Genomic DNA, 17,195 nt, shown 5'->3' on the forward strand with positions numbered 1-17,195 from the left:
ACCCATGTTTTAACACTTTCTCAGCTCTCAATAAAAATCAGAACATTGTGGAATTATTTTAGGATCAGATGTGACGCTAGGGTTAGGAAAAGGATTTAGCACCTATAATGTATCAAACTTAAAATAAGTCAGAAGTCTCCATTTTATCTGGGATTCCTCTTTTTTCATCCCTTTTCTGAAACTGAGGTATCTAATGTTATGAAATGTCTCATTGTGATATCCACTCATACATGCTAGACAATAAGGCACACCTCTGTGTTGAGATTCAATTCTGGATCCATAATTGTTTTTGACTTCTATTGATTTTTTCTTTGTCAAAAATGTAGATTCACATTGCCTCGAATTGTGGTTCTGCTTGCCCTCAAAAGAGACCATGAATGAAGGAGGTATTGCATTTTCTAGAAAAGTTGCCATCATCCACAACTGATTAACCATTTATTTCTTCCTATGTAGCATCCTTGCTTTGACATAAGTTGGACAGAGATGAGGACTTTCACCCACATTCCGTATTCAATAGCTCTACTTAGACATTGACAAAACTAATATAGACACCTTGTTTTCGGGAAAAGTGTCTATTCAGAACGACCCTATCCCACTGGGTTGTGACAGAGACCTCAAAACAAACAAGGAAAACTACTCTTGTATTCTCCTTTAAGAACTATAAACAAAGATGATTAAGATGAACCGACCTGTGTCTTGCGCTAGTTGTTCGATCCAATTTATCTTCTCTTTGCCAGCTTCCACCAATCTGCTCCCTCACTTTCCCAGCGTTACCAAGTTCCTGCAAGTTCACAGAAGAGAGAAACTACAAAAAGACATGGATTTATGTTCATAAAAAGCTTAGGATCAGTTTTAAGCTAAACATACAAATATAACACACATCAGATATACAAGCATGTAGGAGAAACTCAAGTAGTTTTATTGATAAAACAAGAAGATCCAGGAGGAGTTACAACCGATGATTCCTAATCCAGCATCAACCTCCCAGCATAGAATCCCTTCTTCACCTCTAACAAAGCATAAATCACCCAATACTCTGATATCTATCACAAAACCAACAACAATTCTCTGCAATGTACAAAATTCCAGCCCCCTGGATCTCTTGGTGAGGGATCCATATATAGATGTATGAAAAGAGGATGAGTCAGCTCATGAATTGATTAGTGGCTTCTCTCTGTGAGTTCTTGCTTCCACTTGGAGACTGAGAGCCTCTTACTCATCACTGGTCAAATTCAGTGAGGCAAGTGTCATTGGAGAAGATTCTGGAAGCTTCCATTGTCCCTCCACCTCGTTGAATGACTCTGCCACTTGTCATTTCCCGCTCAACGCACCCTGGTAGTGCATTCAAGTGCGTTGCAATGCAACTAGCGAGTGTATTTGGGTGCTTTGCAACGCAGCCAGCTAGTGGAGCACTTGAAATGATCCTGTTTTGCCTAGTTTTGAGCAGTTTCCGGTGGAGAACTTCTGGAAGAAGCTGTAATTTGTTGACCTTGTTTCTTTAGGAGCTGGAACAACACTTTTAGGGACTTAGGATCCCTTGGTTTATGGACATTTCATGCTTATAGCTGTAAGGCACAAAAATGTCTATAACAGTTGCCCCCTAAAGTATGAGGCCGTTTATGGGGTGAAATGCTTTATTAGGAGGATCCAAAGTTCTTCTGATACTGGGGAGGAGACTTGTAATAAGATACAATACAATAAATTATCTTCATACTGTTTTCATGATCTAGCTGAGGCGGGCATTCCCATGCTCAACTTTATAAATTCATTTTCATGTACATAGGACAGACAATCGTCTGATGGTAGACTGATGATTCTGACGAAGTCATCATCCTTTTTGTAGGATGATTATCTGTGCTGCAATACTGTACATTTCAATGTCTTTACTTTTCCTGAATATATATCGCAGCCCGGATGGATGAAACTAGATCCGGGGTCTTCAATCTCGTCCAATCTTCACTCTAAGTACAAGTCAATCCATGTGAGAAATGTTTTGAAGTCGAACATGGAAAGACATCGCTTGATTACCAGTCAATGATGTAAACTGTTAACAAGCGCGAGAGGAATGACCGATAATGATAATGACCCTCAAGGTACTGCAGTACAATTCACGTGGTGTGAATAAAGGACTTGGCGTCGAACACCACGTAAAATCTTTCGGTCGAAGGTCATTGATGTATACTTGTCGCCGGAAGTGAGAAACTTGCCATTGAGGCATGCAAGCTTCAAAGTACTGAAGGGGTGTTCCTAGATCAACTTCTTGGATAATGAGATGATGTCGACAAGAAGTGATTCGTCAAAGGAGGGCCTTAATGAATCCCACATCAATGACATGGAATGGAGAAAATGATTTTGATGGAGGTGAAAACGATCTGGTGACATACGGTTCAGGGTGGCGGTCATGAAAGAGTGAAGTATAATGTATGGTAGTGTATGGGACACGGGTGACTTCTCTGGATGACTTCTCTTGAACATGTCGGCGACACTTATGTGATGGATCAGTAACATTTACCCCAAATGTGGATGGTATGGCGGGACCATGGTGATGTGACCGGTGAATGAAACAACCCAACCCGACTCAGGCACGGAGTGGAAGTGTCATGTTCAAGAGTGACTTGCTACCAATAAAGTTTCCTTGAGTTTTCTTCCCAATTTTTCCCCAGTCATTTCTGACCAGTACCTCTTTATTTTTGTCAAGCTTTAGGAGGATAACATATGCTTGTTCTATAATTTGCCCTTCGGGCAAACCCATCGCTATGTTTTAACGAGCCTAGTGATAGTGAAACTCGTTCTCGTCTAAAGACAAGTTTGTCGCTATTAATCTTTTTAACAAGTATAACGACAAAGATAACTCGATCCTTTTCCTTTTTAGGGAGTCTGAAAAGGTACGTAAAGATAACTCCGGAATTCTTTTTCGTCATCTAATCCCTTAAGTCCGAAAAAGTATAAAACAATACAGAAGGGATGAATTTTCGATAATTTTAACGAGCCGAAAAAAACAAGCGCTCGATCTTTTTGTGCAATAATCCCTCAGGTCCAAAAAGATTAAAATCTAGAGGAGGGATAGCACTTCGGTCGCTTTAACGAGCTGGAAGGCCAAAACTCGGCAATCTTTTCATATTTTACGAGTCAGATGAAAATAGCTTAAAGAAGACTCGTCTTTTGAGGAACGAGTGATAAAATGGGTAGCAGCTGATTCCAGGTAAGGTTTGGAATTTTCCAATCACGGCAGTGTCACAAGGATGGCTAGTGAAATCACTCTTCGCAGTTGTTCCTCAAAATGGGTAAACAATCAAATGGAGGTGAATGATTGGCCAATGGAAAAGTGGAGGTGACGGTGCAAACACGACCAAGGCTTTAATGGCTGAAAATGCTTCATTCACGATGGTTATTTACCGGAGGATAGTTCATTTTTTAACGAGCTTAAACGCGGGTGGAAACATTTGCTCGATCTTATGTTTATTTTTTAACGAGCTTGAACTATGCGCTAAAACTGCTCGATAAAGTGGTCTTGTTTTTTTTATTTTTACCATAGATAGCTTTGTCCTTCCAAAGATAGTACTGTATTTTTCAACTGCTTCATCAAACTAGTTAGAAATGATCAATATTTGCTTTGAAAATGAGATTAAAATGCTAATACTTTACTTTGAACTACGTGAAAGTAATTAAAAAGTGTTTTTTACCTCTCATTTTATAATTTCATTTGAACTTGGTTTGTTGGAGCTTTTGAGGTGTTTTCCCCCTCGATTTTCATCAGCTGATTTTGGGAGATTCTGTGGACGATTCTCGGCGCCGTCTGGACCAGGTAGGAGCTAAACCCAAGCCCTTTCATTTCATGGTTTCCTTTTTGCATTCTGTGCTCTGTTCCCTGCTTTTTTGAGCCCCTGGGGTTTGATGGGCTCGTTCTGCCATCAACACACCCTGGGTACATTGAAACCTGTGCTGAATGTTGGTCCTCATGAAGGCAGTTTGACATTCAACGCACTTGTAACACTGCTGCAGGTGCGTTGGGTGCAGAATGGAAAGTTGTTGCACAGTTTTTGATGGAATTTTTCCTGTTTCTCATCAAAATCAGGATCTAATCTCCTCTCTTGTTTGTTTTTGCATAGATATTGGAGTAAAATGACCCTTACATGGTGAGAACAAGAACATGAAGAAGAGGAAATGATTTCCCTACATGATCCTGTTACAGTGAACGCGTTGCGGAACTATGGCTTGCTGAAGTTCTTCCGTATCTCTAGCATGAGACAGCAGATTAACTTGCTGAAGTATTTGCTTGACTCTTGGGATCCTATCAACCAGGTTTTCCAGATTAGGGGCAAATCTATCCCCTTGACTGTAGTAGACATCTATTTCTTGACTGGCTTGTCGAGGCGGGGTGCCCCCATCTCTTTTTCAGGTTCGGTCTGAGGAGGCGATTCTGTGAGAGATTATGTCTGTCAGTATTGCAGGGAAGGATCTCAGCCGAGTAAAGACGGTAAGATCATGATCTGTGATGTCACTGATAGGTCCCTTAGGACTATCCTATTTACTTTTGGTAGGATGGCCGGTAGCGCGTCTCTTCATGTAGCCAACAGATCCTATATGCAGCATGCCTTGGAATGCCTCCAACCGAAGGTGTTCAACTGGTGCGACGCGGTACTTCTTGTTATGAAAGAACAGTTGACCAAGATAAAGAACGGGAAGTTGAAGAACTTTGGGTTCGGTTCCATTTTGACCGCCTTTGCCTTGGAGAAGATACCACTGATGCAGCCGCAGTACATTGCGCTTGACTTACCTTCTCCTACTGAACCACGCATGCAGAGATGGGTTGACCATATGTCTAGGCATGCTGGTCAATCTCAGATTTCTTTCTCTGATACCTTCTTCAGGTGGTTTGATCGTCAGGAGATGGTCTATTCCGAGTACCCATATGCCGGCATGGACTTCGAGGGTGATCCAGATTTGGTACTGCCGGATGGCGAGCAGTGGGGTGCTATTGGTAAAATCTCTGACCATATTGCTGTTTATTGTTTTTGTTTATAATTTCCTTGTGCTTTGTTCTATCAAGACTCTAATCAAACTCATGTGTACATGCAGATGTCGGTCCTGTTCGTCTAGTAGTTCGCGTGAGAGTACCAGCTGTTGTCCCAGCAAGAGAGGCCGCCGGAAGGGTTATTCTTTGCGACCTCGATGTGGCCGAGACTCTTACAACTGTGCAGGAGCAGGTTGAGAGCCTTACTCTCGGTATTCCAGATGTGAGGATCGACGAGCTACCTTTGCAGTTACAGCGACATACTACTGGTGTGCCCAGACGATGGACTCGTCTCTTACGCATGATTGCACATGTTGTGATTTGCTATCACGAGCATCATTAGACTAGGGTGCCCCCTAGCATTTCGAGTTTTAGGTCGTGTGACCGATTTTGTCTTGGTTACAGAACATTATGTGTAAACCATAAACAGCTATATATGTATTTTTGATTTTCGGAGTTTTATTCTGGTTGAGTTATGTGATCCACATGTAGAACATTGATGATGTGTTTCTTTTTATAAATGTTGCAAATGTCTATCTAACACATAGTTCGCTAATGAGTCGGTTAATGTGTTTAAGTTTCTGGAAATATGCTGGTATTGAATAAGATCAAATCATCTTTCCAAAATCTTAACCCTTAGGAACATGCGATAAATAGCTGGGTTTCGGACGGAATATACACCATTGAGTTGCAGTATTACGAGCTGTGAGTCTAGCCTGACGATTAGCCGGCGTATACCATGAGTGATGGCAAAAGAGAGAAGTTCTATCAACGCACTATATTCGGCGATATTGTTTGTTGATTGACCAATACATACACCTCTGAAACTTACTAACTCGCCGCTTGGATCAAAAATGGCCCAGGCTGCGGAGGACAGGTTCCGCGAACTACGACTTGCTCCGTCAGCATATCCAACACATGGTTCCAATGGGTTTGACATCTGCAATAAATGTAAAAAAGGTGGATTACTCGACCAAAACAAACGCTCTTAGCGAAAACAAAAATATAACAAAAGCACATTGGTTACTACTAGGCGTAGTAACGCTTGAGGTACAACCCATTACAGGGTTGCGCCAGTGGAATCCCGTCGTAATCCATCAACTCATAGGCTCCTTTCGCTAACACTCATTTAACAATATAGGGGCCCATCCATAAAGAGTTAAATTTACCTGCTCCCAATTTATCGGATTCTTGGTCATAAAGCAGGACCAAGTCACCTTCCGAGAAGACACGGGGTTTGAAATTTTTGTCAAACTACGCCTTGACTCATTTCTTATGGGCTTTGTTAGCCAACGCGGCGTCACGATGGGTTTCATCCAATTGGATTAATTCCAAGAAACGAGCTTCTTCTTCTGAAGTTCCGAGGAGGAGGTCGATTGCGAGTTTGAGAGACGAGATTTCACACTGGACTGGTAAGACTGCTTCCAGGCCATATACCAGTTGGAAGGGTGTGAACCCAGTGGCATTCCTTACCGATGTTCGGTAAGCCCACAAAGCTGAGTACAGGATTAGGTGCCATCTTCTTTTGTGAACTCCGATCATCCTTTGCAGCATGTGCTTCAGGACTTTGTTGATCGCTTCAACTTGTCCGTTGGCCTGCGGATAATATGGAGTAGAGCTGTCGTGAGATAGCCCTAGTTTGGCAACTAATTCAACCATCATGTGATTGCGAAAATGCGATCCATGATCTGTGACTATAGCCTATGGTACGCCGAATCTGGCGACTACATGATTGAAAAAGAAAAGGGCAGTTGTTTCACCAGTATTATCTAATGTAGCCATCGCCTTGGCCCATTTGGTAAAATAGTCAACTGCGACTATAATATACCCATGCCCCCCGGTCGAGGTGGGGTTACATGTCATGAAATCGATGCCCCATTTGGCGAATGGCCCAACAGCAACTATTGGCTGTAAAGGTGTGGGTGGTCTTCTGGTTTTGCTATCAAAAATTTGACAAGCATGGCAACTTCTGACTGCGGTTATGCAATCTTTGAACATGGTTGGCCAGAAGTATCCTGCTCGTAAGATTTTTTGTGCTGTAGCATATCCAGATTGATGCCCCCCCCACACGCCTGAATGACACTCATTCAGGGCTTTTTCGGCTTCCTCATGGGTGAGGCACCTCCTCAGAACTGTATCAATACCACGACGGTAAAGTGTATCACCGACGATCATGTAGTCTTTTGCTTGGTATCGAATACGTTTTTGTTCAGAGTGAGAGGTATTCGGCCTGAATTTTTGGGTTTGGAGATAAATGATTATGTCTCCATACCACTCATTGCTTGCGGATATCAGAAACAAACTTTCATCCACGATTGATTCTTCGGATGTTTCATCGTTGGACGACGATGGGAGATCGCATAATAATTCTGCAAAAACTAGAGCTTTCTTTGACTTGGATTTTACAAATTCCAGATCAAACTCTTGAAGGATCGCTATCCATTTTGAATATTTGCCCCCAGCAACGTTTGCGACAATATATAAGTCATGGGGTTGCAATCTGACAGAATGGTAGTTTTTCAAAAAAGGACATAGTGTCGAAATCTTTGTATTGCTTGAACCGCTGCAAGCGCTAGTTTTTCAACATAAGAATATTTTTTTTTTGTATCATTTAAGTTCTTACTTAAATAATAAATAGGATGTTCTATTCCATCGACTTCTTGAACTAAAACCATTGCGATGGTCGTATCTGCTGCAGCTAGATACAGGTTAAAGTCTCTTTGATAATCAGGGGCATACATTAATGATGCTTTCATTAGGGAATCTTCTAAAGCATCAAAGGAATCTTGCGCGACCTGATCCCAGTTAAAGGGTACCCCTTTTTTCAAAAGACGTGTATAACCTTTAGAAAGTTCGGCGTAATTTGGAATGAACCTCTTCAGAAAGTTTGCTTTCCCTTGGAGTTTCTGAATCTGAAGCAAATTCGAAGGTGGAGGCAAATTTATGATTGCCTGGACCTTACAAGGGTCGAGACGAATCCCATCTTTGGAGACTACAAAGCCAAGTAAACGACCAGAACTGACGCAAAATACACATTTGTGCGGATTGAGTCGTATCTTGTAGTGTCGGCAACGTAGAAATATCGCTCTTAAATGCTACGGATGATCAGTCCGCTTTCGCGAATGAGCCGGGAGGTCGTCGAGATATGGTTGAATGATGTTTTTGATGTCATGGAAGGCATAATTCATTGCCCTCTGAAACATCGCCCCTACGTTCTTTAAACCAAAGGGTAACTTTCGATATGCGAATGTGCCCCACGGACAAATGAATGCAGTCTTTGACTGGTCCTGTGGGCGGATATTTATTTGATTATACCCGGAAAATCCATCCATGAATGAAAAGATTTCGCATCCGGCGCATTCATAAACTATCTGGTCAATGAAGGGTGTAGGGTAGTTGTCATTTGGACAAGCTTGATTTACATCCCTATAATCGACGCACACTCTAATTGTCCCCTGTTTTTTCATAACCGGGACAATGTTCGATACCCAATCGGTTAGCAGAACCGGGTAGATGAAACCAGCATGCAGGAGTTTTTCAACTTCTGCCTTAATGGCAGCGGCTTTCTTGGGGTGCACCTGCCTCAGCCGTTGCCGTACCTGTTTAACATCTGGTTACATCTTGATTTCGTGTTCAACGATACTCGAGTCGATGCCCGGCATTTCACTGTATGAGCAGGCAAAGACATCTCTGAATTCGCGAAAAAGAGCGTTATATATTTCCAGTTCTGAAGGAGAACAACATTTGCCGACATAAATACTGTCTACAATATCTGTTTTGGTCGAGATAGTTATGGCTATAGTCTCTTCAATGATGGACAAGTTTCGCTCGGAATCCACCGTCTTTACAGTATTTGATAGAAAATCAATTACTGAAGGATGGTAGAGGTCATTTTGAGTATCTTCTTCGTAATTTGGAAGAAGAGAATGATGGTGGGAATCATTCCATGGTGCTCCTTCAACTACCATAGCTTGGAGAATTCCTTCATCGGTGTCATGCACTTGCGAACAAGGATCTGAAGGAGTACCATATTCTCTAGACCTATCCATCCAAACCTTGATGAGCGTTGATTTGGGTTTGCCTCCCATGCCAGAAACATTGATTTCTATAATATTTCTATTGGGTTGGGGGGAAAAACCATCGCATGATCCATGTTTATATCGTTTTCTGAGATCTTTGTGGAAGATATCATGTTGCAGGTTCCTATCGACGCTACTTCCGCCAGATTGATCGGAGGTGGAAGAGTGAAAGTTCCCATTAGTATAGGATCTTTTAGTAGGCCTACTCCGATATTCTGAAGTGAATGGGGGCTTCCATGGATCATGGGAATGCTTCCCATAACTTGTGAACCATTGGGGAGGAAGTTTTGTTGGTCGACGATTGTAATCCCTCCCTGAAAGGGAAATGCAATCTTTCTAAAATAGGTCGACACAACAGCTGCCATGGCATATATCCACGGTCTTCCTAGAAGGATGTTGTAATCAAGATTCCCATCGATGAATTCAACATCTATTTCTACTGTTTTCCCTCCTAGTTCAACATTCAATTTATTTAGGATACCGTACGGGGTATACGTCCTTCCGTCAAATGCTTTTAATGTTGTCACAGATTGCGACAAGGTCGGAGATCCTAAAGTTTTCCAGCAGCTCATCGACATGATACATGTAGATGCCCCCTCATCAATAATCGTTCAGTGGACAGTTTTGTTGAGGGCTTTCACTTGGACAAGGAAAGCTAATTGAGCTGGTAACTGAGGATCGTATCCTTTGTGGTCAAAGGATACCAGATTGGAATCCTTTGGATCAATCCCACCAATGGCTGATAGCAAAGCCTGCCTTTGGGATGGGCAGTTTTGTAGTACTTCAAGAGTCGACATAGCGGATGGCGATTGGGCCAAATCTTCCACTATGTTATAATGCTGCGTCGCTCTAGCGCGAGGACTAAATGTCGACTTGTGTACTACTCCCTTTGGCGGTTTTATTGTCAATTTAGGGATGGTGGGTGGTACAACTTCTGTCGAAGTCGTTGTCGAACTACTTGGTTGATCTTTATCCTTGTTATTTGACAGCTGAGGATTCCCGTAATCTTTGTTCCTTGTCGAAATCAAAGCATCATTTTGCTATTTCGAAATCGACAACATTAGCACTTGAGATGGGGAAGCATTTCCACTTTCAACCAGATTGGTTCCTGGATTCGGAAATGGATCGGTTAACTCTGCTGAGGTTTTCGAACTTTTAAAGAATCTCTTAAGCTCAGCTTTGTATGGACATTCTCTCGTCCAATGATCCTCATCGCATATCATGCAACCTGTAGAGGGTTTCCTATTTCCAGGAGGGTTTGAAGAAGATTTTTCGGGAGATTGCTCATCCTGTTTCTTCTTCTTCCCTTTTCCTTTCTTCTTGCTTCCTGGTTGTTTGGTTTCTTTGTCTTTATCTGTCGATACGGCATTTACTTCCGAAGCAATAAGTTAGTCTTTTGCATTTTGACCTGAAACCTTACGAGCCTTTTTGGATGTGGCCCGCGTCGATTTCGTGTTTGTCGTGCCAATCACGCCATCGCCAGCATGAGAGTCATTGTTTGATTTAGGAGGAGGAGGAATCGAGGATTCCGGTCTAGGGGCGTCAGGTATTTTGTCGTAGAGCGTGTCGGAATGAGTGTAAATCAAATCCAGATATTGTACACGAGCGATCACTTGCTCTTCTATTACGACTCCCCCCTTTGCCACATCTTCCGTGATGGAAGGCAGTAATGACTTGATAAACCATTCAGGTAATAGCTGATCGGGAACGTACGTTTTTACCATCCTACGACGACGTCGCCAATCATGTATATGATCAGATATGTGAGTGGCTGTTGTCTGTTTGAAGTTGGTAAGCAGTTTTGTTCCCGTTTCATACCTTATCAGTAATTGAAAATGGGTTAAAAAGGTTGTGGCTAAGGTGTTGAAGTTGTTGAACGAGGCTCTAGGCAATTCAATGTACCATTTTGCTGTCGGACCTGTTAATGTCCTCTGAAAAAGGCGAAGCCTTATCGAATCATCATTTAAAGTGTTTGATGAACACCATAGATGAAATGTCATCACGTGATTCGATGGATCTTCACCCAGATTTCCATTAAATTTAGGAATATCTGATGGAATTTTGTGTGGAATCGCTGGCAACCAAGGGGCGTAAGCAATTGGATCATTTGTTAGCCGATTTAAATCAGGTAACTCTAAAGTTGCCACGAATGGTAACTGTTGATTCAGGTTAGGTGAAGCATACCCAGGATACGATGGAATCGCCTGAGCAATTGGTCTTGGCATACCAGCATAATGCATTTGATGCTGGTATGTTTGGTAAGGTTGGTGGACTTGACCATTATAAAATGGTTGATTTTGACTGTTTTGAATGTACGGTTGTCCACTGTTTGCAAAGATCTATTGCTCAGCACCTTGGTATACTTGTTGGAATTGTGGTTTTTGGTATTGCACCAGCCACGGTTGTGAAGCCATGTGATGTTGCCCGATACTAACCGTTTGACTAAGGTGAGGGGTAATTGTACCCGTCTGGGCCTGTGTCGCCCCACTAGTTGGCGATTGTGGTTGAGTCGCAGGGTCAATGGGCTGTTGCATTACAACCTGAGAAATTTGAGGTTGACACACAACAGGCAGCCCTTGAACTTGCGACACAGTCACAATAGCTGGCGTAGTGGGTATGTTCGACACAGGTACGCATTGTTGCATCGAATATACAACCCTTGGTTGTTGAGGTAGTATAGGTACCTAACCACTTGAGGTAATTCCAGTATAACCTGAATGCTGTTGTGAACTCCCATATGGATATCCTCCCAGAGGTGGTAATGAAAGGGCATATTGCCCCCCATACGGCGGTAATCCAGAACTCAAGGGAATTGTTTTCCCTTGGGGACCGGACTGCCCAAATTGACCTCCAAATGGATCAATTTGTTGAGACTCAACATAAGAGTTTCCGGGTATAATTCCGGATGAACAAACAGGAACGGACCAAACTGTCGAAATAGCCCCTGGATGGGCTCCTTCTAGTGGTTGTGAGCTAGTCGGGACAGATGGTATGCCGGTGAACATTGTCAGAGTGACAACAGGGAGTTCTGCCGTCGCTGTATCAGAAGACACAGTACTAGATGTTGACGGTTGTTCAGACATTTGTAGTCTATCCAAAAGATTACCTAGCGATTCTACAGGAACTTCCGCTGGTGGTAGACTAACTTCTGATGTCAAAGGAAATAGAGTGACCCCGACTCCAAAATGTGTTGGAGTACTTGCTTGCGGATCTTCTACAATTTCCTCTATCGCAATTAGACCAGGTGGAAGGGGAAGACCGTCAGGTCCGTAAAATATTTCTGGTGCCGAAGAAGCAGCGACAGATGTTTGAAAAGTAAGACTCTCTGAACCGGTTATGGATGGAACTGGTTCAGTAACACAAGTGCTTGTTCTCAAACTAGGATCAGTATCACTGTCCTTCTGTGGCTGTTGAACTTCTTCTGTTGAGGCAGGGGTTCCAGAAATGTTTGGAGTAACCGGAGTCTCTGATTTCGTTGGAACACTTGTTCTAAATTTGATTAGGGACTTGGATCTGGTTAAACGAGTCCGCTTCGTCCGTACTGGTTCCGCTTCCGGAGACAAAGACGGTTGACTCGTAAGCCTCCGTGAACGACGGGATTTCAATTGACTTTCTTCCACGATTGCGGATTACTCGATCAACTAAAATAAAAGGGAAAGTATGTTTCCGTGTTAAATGAATTTTAGACGCTTTTGACACAACTTTGTTTTTTCAGTTTTAAAGAGTCGAGAAAAAACAAAAGATGACTCTAGTCTCCTTCGATTTTTAATGAGCCTAAAGTGACAAGTGCTCAGATGGACCTTTTCCGTTAAGGAGTCTGAAAAGGAACGAAAGGGACTGATCTGGAGATCTAGGTAGAGGGAGTACCAAACCAATCGCAAAACTGCAGAATACTTTTTAGGGTACGACAGTCAATCTTCCCGAATGCTGTGTTCAGTGCATAGCGATCAGTAGGGCGGCCGACACAGCTTCCTATGGATAAAGGTTTTATGCCTATAGGGATCTCCCAATATATACTCGACGGTACATGGGAGCACAAATCCGTACTGGCACTTATCGTCTCAAAGTGGAGGAATCACCCAACCGTCAGTGAGGACAACAGTTACCAGGCTTTACGACGCCGGAACACGTCTCTAGCGTAGACCTCTAGATGTTGTGCGTTAAGTTACAAAGTGTTGTTAAGTTCATTTAATTTATTTTAGGTTGATCTTTGTTATGAAGTTTGCCTTTTGGGTTCACCACGAGATGTAGATGTAACTCCTAAAATGCAATCTAAAGATGATAAGCAAGCTTTTATCTCTTTTCAGCAATGAAAATCCTAGCTACAAGGGGAAAAGAAAGACACAATCTTTTCTCAAGGAGCAAAGAGCACACTGTAAATGCACTTTTCCTAAATCAAGCCATACAAACTGTCAATATGCAAATGCACTTGTGCATGTATTTGTTTTTCACTTTCTTAATATTGATGCTTAAAAAGAAAGTTGTTGTATAAATTTGAATTCGATTTCAAGTGAAAAACACAAACAAGCTTCTTTTCGAAATCAAAAGGTAGAGACGATTACGACACTTTATGATTTTGAAGTAAACACTTGTTTCGACACTAGAAATTCACAAATTCAAGCCAAAGGCAAAAGTAAAAGCGTAATCAACTATCAACAGCAAATATACTCTCTCCTAAGATAAAAAACGACACTTATGACAGATCTAGATCTAAGGGCGACAGTATGACCAGTTTACTTTTGCAATGGGAAACTGTAAATGACGTAACAAATACACAAAAACAAATACAGTTTCTTTTATACAACTGAGGCGGAATCAAGGCAGAGAAAAGGGGCTTTTAAACAGACAAACACACTGATCACAGGCTGCAAAAATCAGAGGCAAAACTGGAAAAAGTGAGCAAAGAACCTCAGCTAGGCAGGGCTAGGCTGATCAACGCACCTGCTACACAGAGAAACTGAATTGCAACGCAGGTAGCCCTCTCAGGAACTGCGCTGAAATGCAGAGTCTCTTCACAGAGCCTGCGCTGAAGCAGAAACGAGAATTGTCTCCGGGTTCTGGGTCACGGTTTGCAGTTTAATCTATGGTTTTTGGCGGGGTAAAAGCAATCAATTGTGTACAATCAGAGGGTTGATTTACAAGAGATTTAAGAGCTATCACAAAGGGTAATCAGATCATTTGTGAGTCAACTGTTCAGATCATAAATAGGCCCAGTGAATGGACTAGAGTAGCAGATGTCTACTTTGCATTTGTAAATGGCAAATGCAGTTCAATTCGCTACTCCTAAGTTTATGAGATGAACAACAATAGAAACACAAATAAACTAACTAGACACGATCCCCAACGGAGTCGCCATTTTGTTTTCGGGAAAAGTGTCTATTCAGAATGACCCTGTCCCACTGGGTTGTGACAGAGACCTCAGAAACAAACAAGGAAAAATACTCTTGTATTCTCCTTTAATAACTATAAACGAAGATGATTAAGATGAACCAACCTGTGTCTTGCGCTAGTTATTCGATCCAATTTATCTTCTCTTTGCCAGCTTCCACCGATCTGCTCCCTCACTTGCCCAGCGTTACCAAGTTCCTGCAAGTTCACAGAAGAGAGAAACTACACAAAGACATGGATTTATGTTCATAAAAAGCTTAGGATCAGTTTTAAGCTAAACATACAAATATAACACACATCAGATATACAAGCATGTAGGAGAAACTCAAGTAGTTTTATTGATAAAACAAGAAGATCCAGGAGGAGTTACAACCGATGATTCCTGATCCAGCATCAACCTCCCAGCATAGAATCCCTTCTTCACCTCTAACAAAGCATAAATCACCCAATACTCTGATATCTATCACAAAACCAACAACAATTCTCTGCAATGTACAAAATTCCAGCCCCCTGGATCTATTGGTGAGGGATCCATATATAGATGTATGCAAAGAGGATGAGTCAGCTCATGAATTGATTAGTGGCTTCTCTCTGTGAGTTCTTGCTTCCACTTGGAGACTGAGAGCCTCTTACTCATCACTGGTCGAATTCAGTGAGGCAAGTGTCATTGGAGAAGATTCTGGAAGCTTCCATTGTCCCTCCACCTCGTTGAATGACTCTGCCACTTATCATTTCCCGCTCAACGCACCCTGGTAGTGCATTCAAGTGCGTTGCAACGCACCTAGCCAGTGTATTTGGGTGCTTTGCAACGCAGCCAGCTAGTGGAGCACTTGAAATGATCCTGTTTTGCCTAGTTTTGAGCAGTTTCCGGTGGAGAACTTCTTGGAGAAGCTGTAATTTTTTGACCTTGTTTCTTTAGGAGCTGGAACAACACTTTTAGGGACTTAGGATCCCTTGGTTTATGGACATTTCATGCTTATAGCTGTAAGGCACAAAAATGTCTATAACACACCTCTATGATTGGGACACAGACAAACTTTTCTGTCAACTCAGCTGCTTATGAAATCTCCAGAGTCTTCTTAAAAATTTCAATATTTCTACAGTTGAGTATTGTAGCAAAACTGAGGGATCAAACTTAACTCCATGCATATGAGGCATCCTCGTTCTCACAGTTTACTTGCAGCTCATTCTCAGTTTTAATGGGAAGGTGATATATGGTGTATTATTGTTGCAGTGGCAGGGGATGGATTTTAGTTGCTGGTTGGACCAAAAGAAATTGATGCAAATCAATATTGGAAATTAGATTTATTGGTTCAACTATAGTTTGCATATATAAAGAAGAAACTGCTCCTTTTTCAGGTTAGAATATTTATATATACATGTTCATCTCAACAACAAATGATAATTTATCAAAACCATGAGAATGCTACACAACTTCCTTCAAAATCCTTCTTAGGAAGACCATGAAATAGCACAAGTGACCCTGTGCTTGTATTTGTATCTTATTCTACATAATATCTTCTTACTTAGCTGGAGAACAATTGGTTGCAGTATTTATATCAGTTTCTATGGAATGTTTTTGCTACTATATATTGAACAGACCCATTATACCATATTACTGGATTCTGCAGAGTCTATCCCTGTTTTCTCTTCTTTAGAATATATATCTACCCTTTTGTTTTGTTTCAAGGATATGTTGCAGTTTATTTCATTTCTCTTTTATCTTTAAGATGGATATTTATCTTTCTTATCACCACGTTCTCTATGGTTCATTTAAATTGGATATTTGTCATTTTGTTCACTGGGTTCTCTGTATTTTGTTATAACTAGTTATTGATAATTTTTCCCACTGAGTTCCCTGAGGTCGAGTATAATGCTTTCCTTGCTTATCAAAGAGTATTGATTCCTTTTCAATTTTAACATTCTGGATAACCAAATCCAGTTCTCTGTAATCACTGCAAAAGGGATTCCATTATCATGTAGGGTTTGAATTGTTATTCTCCTCTTGTTGCATGCTAATCTTGATCATCTTGTTCAACTTCTTAGGTTCTTAGTGGCCTATCCTTTTCAGATCCTTTGACTAACACTATATCTCTCTAATCTTGCAGGATGGTCATCAAACTCTCCCTTTTATTTGCCATGGTTTGCCCGGATTAAAATTGCAAAGGGAGTAGCTAGAGGCCTGGCTTATTTACATGAAAGGTAGTTTGTTCATGCAAATATTAATCCAAGCAACATCCTTCTGGGCTTTGACATGGAGCCATACATAGCAGATTTTGGGCTAGAAAGACTACTGGATACTACCAATGTCAAGTATAGTAGCTCTACTATCCACCTAAGGAACCTTGAAGGTATATTTTCAGGGAGCAAACGCTCGGCTCCCGCAATAGCCTGCAAATAATGTTTTAATTTAAAAGAGAATTATCATGGTAAATTGGTATAAGAATATTAGTAGAAAAAATCACCTAGTTATAAGCCTAAATATTGGCAAAGGCTAATTCTTCATGTGGCATAATCAATTAGCCATGTTATCTTGCTACATGATGCAAAAAAATGACCCATGGATCCTAATACTTTTTAGGGTTCTTTCTCAATTCAATAGGCTTTTCTTCTTCTTCTTCTTCCTGACATGGTAAAGATAATGACTCAAGAATGACTCTAAGCTTACTAGATAACCAAATTCTCAACATACCTTGTAATTTCCACACTAGCCA

This window comes from Pinus tabuliformis, chromosome J, assembly GCF_031772625.1.
Source record: "Pinus tabuliformis cultivar Carrire ecotype Pingquan chromosome J, CPIR1, whole genome shotgun sequence".
In the NCBI taxonomy this organism is placed as follows: Eukaryota; Viridiplantae; Streptophyta; class Pinopsida; order Pinales; family Pinaceae; genus Pinus; species Pinus tabuliformis.